We start from the raw sequence: 4422 nt of genomic DNA on the forward strand, positions 1-4422 counted from the left end.
TGTAATCACTACCAGTTACTTGGCAGTTAGTTCTGTAAGTTAAAAAGATAATTGCCGTGTTGGGCCATGCGGTCCTTGCAGCTCTCGTTGAATTCATGTAGATTTGCCTGGAAGGAGCGAGGGCAGTGTAGGATCACCCTTACACTTTCTTGGAAGTAGAGACGGGAGAAGAAATCACGCTTTTTTTTTACCTTTGCATAGTGAAAATCTGCCTCCTTCCCCAGCTGACAGCTGTGTTTCTAGGCGCAGCTGTGGCATAACCTTGGTGTTTCACCTATGGGCTTTTTCGGAAAAGCAGCGGCTTGGCGAGGAATCTGTTCTGAAAAACTCCAGTTAAGAAGACGCTACAAACTAAGATCACATAGACTTGAAACAGATTTATTTCTTTTTTAGGCCAGACTTTCATTCTGGCCGTTTCAATAATGGAATGTGCTTTTACAAAGAAAGCAAGGAAAAATTGGTGGGGAAAGGTAATATCTTTTATTACACAAGCTGGGGAAAACCAGACAGTCTTCAAGGCAGATCAGTTCTTCCTTAGATACAAACAAGCACATTCATAAAATCTTGTTTATCATACAGCTGGCTGCATTCGTGTCTCCTTTGTTTCATTTTTCCACAAGTACCTTCTGTACATCTGAATGCCTGTGGTGATGCCAATTTTATGATCTTTTTAGACACACATGAACTAACACATTTTGTGCCATTCTCAATTCTACATTTTAAATTCTACATCTTTAATGTAGAATTTTTAATTCTACATCTAAAACTCCAGAACCCACTTCAGGAGAAGAAAAATACAAGGCAAACAAAACCACTACTGATTTCTAGTTCATCCATTAAGAAAAGAAACAGTGCAGTATTACAAAGGTTGTCCTTTTATCACACAAGATAGTGTGTTTAGAAAATAATTCCAGATAACTTATGCCTATTTTGTAAAACATTTAAATACAATATATGTACAAATATGTCAGTATATACTATAGGGAAATAGTGATCCTACCTAGCTTGCTGTAAAATTAATTATGGCCCAGTATTTTCAGCTGGTGGCATGCAGTCTTACAGATTTCCAGGAGCACTGTTGTTATTCACTTCCACCATGATAATACCATGTGGCTCCAGTTAATATGAGAGCCTGTAATTAAAAATTACAATGGTAAATGCTATAACTACACAGTAAGAGACTTGTCCTGAAAATCCTAAACAGCTGGCGGGAGTGCATTTAATACAATTTACGCTAATAATTGTTGAAGAACTTGCATGCATAGGCTGGAGCTGTGGTCAAACCTCACTTTCAGGTCTGGAGCTTAACCGTCTGTATCTGCGTGACAGCAAACAATCTGTATTTCTGTCTGCACTTTACGTCTTATCACACTCTCAGACCATGCATGTAGCAGATGTTATTTTCGGTGCTAAAACTCATTTTGGACTTGTTTGGCATGCAGACTGAAAATGCCCATGGCTGCATTTTATTGTGCCTTTTTTGACAGATAACATAAGGTTTATTGCAAGTTCTGCCAGTGCAATCTGACAGGAGGCTCCAACTGAATTTTTGTGTGAGTCTGTGACTGAAAAATTACCATCTGACAGCTGAATTTCCTACTGACCTCCGGATCACATCAATTTCGAATGCACACTTGCAGAAATATGCCCTGAACATAGTTGTGAAAATGTGTGAAAACAATCGATGAAATTCTAAATTTGTTTTCACTTCTGCTGCTATTCACAGCAGTCTGTGGGATTTTAAATTTGTAGATGTGTGGAATAATAGAAGGCTTATAAATTAATTTTAAAAGGTATTATTTGCACTGGCTGAGTACAGCAACCGATTTTATTTAGTTTACTTCACCATGTACCTATTTTTGCTCATTTTCGGTAACCTATAGACCTTCCCGATCTGATACCTCACATATTCACATAAATACAAATGCCAGTAAAAGTGAGAGACCAGAAATGAGCAGTAGGGTGAAGGGAAAAGAGAGGGGAGGGCTGGCAGACATTATTTATGTGAATGATACTGTTTGTACACTGTATCTGTATCCAGATCTATACCATCAGCTATGCTAATCAGACTGACTATGTCCTAACGTGAGCTAAGCCTTTATCGCCTGAAGCTTCTGGAGATACCTTGGCCATCAGCATGTTAAAAGGACCCTGGATGACGGAAGCTTTATTTTCAATCATAAGTAATTTTTCAGAGTTATCATATTGCAATTTATGTTCTTGAAAGGAAACAGATTAAAAAGCAAGCAGACCTTAACCACCCCCTGTAAATTCTATGATTCTAACAATTCTACGATTCTAACAATTCTACGATTCTAAACTGCATTCGTTCCTCAGTTCGCATGGCTAGAAGGGACCAGCACGCAGCATGAAAGAATAGCTCAGTCCCTGTTCCCATCAAACCCTTGACCTCTCTGTGAGACTGCCAACATGGATACCAGTTATGGAAGTAATTTAGTGCGCAAACAAGTATTTACCAGGAATTAAACTGAGACCACCAAACACATTTCACAGTGGAGACCAAACAGTCATTAGGCTGAGGCAATTTTAGGTCACTACCAACTTGGGTCTGATTCAAGAAAGCAACCTCAAGATAAAAGTCTCTACATCCCATCATCCAAGTCCCTGAGGCATTCAGTCCCCGAGTTCCTTTTCTGTTATAAACATAATTCCTGCACGAGATAAGAAGTTTCACTGTACATTCAGTAATCCAGGAAAAGATTAGCAACAGAAAGGAAAAAAAATAAAAGGCATTTGAAAAATTTTGCAGAGACAGAGAAAGTGCAGCGTTCGTGTGAAGAAGCGGGAAGAAGCTCCAGCACTCGTCCCTAATGCAAGAGTCGTTAATTACTCTATGGGGAGAGCAGGGATCTGTCCTTCAGGAGCTCACTGCTGACATAAGGCACTTTGTTACTCCACAGTGCTTCCTTAACAACATTCCTACACTGAGTTATCTTAATTAACTTCATGTATTTGTTAATCTTTAAATGCGCCACTTCTGCTTTGTTTCTGTCTTGGTTTTTTTTGTTCCTTCCACGAATCCCAAAGCTAGGGTGAATTGCCTCCTCACAGAGAGTTCAACCTCTGGGATAATGGGCGAGTGCTTTTAAGAGCACGCTTTTTGCCACATATATACAGCTGTTAGAAGGAACAGCAGCAAAGAGTACAATCCTGTCTGTAAGTAACACATACTCTGTTGGTAGTAGAAAAGTACAGAGTATATTTGCTATCTATTTGCATAGTATGTTTCAGCTCTTGCAAGGAGCTGGTTTCTTTTCCTCGCTTTTTTGCACTCAAAAAAGAAAATTCTTCTGCCCCTCCCTGCCCTGAATATTTGCTTTCTAGACAAGGAGGCAGTGACTAGGCAACATTACAACCCCCTCCTCCAAGAAGGGGACGCTGAGGAAATGTGTTTCTGACTAGGAATACAGCGGTGCACCCTTATACGCTGTTCAGTACTAGAGTGCAGCCCGTCCTATGGATGTCATTAAATGTGTCAGCAGTCAGAAATATTAAACAGATTACGTACCTGATTTTGTGCCTGTAGATGAGCATACCCCAGCATTTCATTTTATCTGTCCTCTCACCACTTCTGGAGAAATTCTCTTCGTCCGCACCGGTGCTACGGTGCAACAGATAGAAAAGACACTCTCAGTCAAATCTACCTGCCTACCTACTTTACCACTGAGGCCAGAATTGTCAGGGACTATCCCTCACGGCATGGCTCATTCCTTTATACACAGTTATTACTGGTAATAAGCTGGCTCATCTCTAGATGAGAGTTTAAAGCAAGCGAAGTTTCCTAGTTAGTTTAACTCAAGTATAAAGCAGTGAGTATGACAAAGAGGTTTAGTTATTATGTGTGATAATAGTCAAACCCGGCTCTTCAGTCGTGGTTTTTTGCTCAGTAAGAGTTAATGTTTATAAAGGAAACGTGTACATTAGGTGATTTAGAGAGATGGGACAGAACCTTGACTCTGAACCCAAATATGGTCATTATGAAATAGTAAGAACTGAGACTTTGGATGATTAGTATTCTTTAATGCGGAGTTCAAAATCTAGAGTACATTAAGTTGCACTCATTAATAGAAGTAAGTTGAAAGCCTCGTTAGTATTTAAATCCAAAACTGGAGTTGGAATCCAAAGTTCAAAATCAGGCCCATCTTTTGCTGTTGCATTGAGATAACAAGGATAATTTGATTAGGTAATATTCTGTGTTACTTAATCCAGAATAAGGTACTCAGTGACTAATGACTGCAAGTGACTTGTTAGTTCACAGTAAGAGGTCTTTATTCAGCTCCTCTTCTGGCATCAGACGTATTATATCACCAACTAGAGAAATGTCCAACATGTGTAAGAATAATGAGGAAACAAATAAGTCATACATCAAGCTGGTTGTTGGCCACAATGCTGGGGAGAAGT

General features: G+C 39.5%; 1 long non-coding RNA gene across 1 annotated transcript; it reads right to left on the bottom strand.

Annotated features, from left to right (window-relative positions):
• Positions 1 to 469: 469 nt before the first annotated feature.
• On the bottom strand, positions 470 to 3810 carry LOC134512528 (uncharacterized). Its single transcript, XR_010070148.1, has 3 exons — positions 3530 to 3810; positions 1001 to 1132; positions 470 to 642 (listed from the first exon to the last, which is right to left on the bottom strand). It is a non-coding gene; the product is annotated as an uncharacterized LOC134512528 (long non-coding RNA).
• Positions 3811 to 4422: the final 612 nt, after the last annotated feature.

Source organism: Chroicocephalus ridibundus, chromosome 3, assembly GCF_963924245.1.
Source record: "Chroicocephalus ridibundus chromosome 3, bChrRid1.1, whole genome shotgun sequence".
Taxonomy (NCBI): domain Eukaryota; kingdom Metazoa; phylum Chordata; class Aves; order Charadriiformes; family Laridae; genus Chroicocephalus; species Chroicocephalus ridibundus.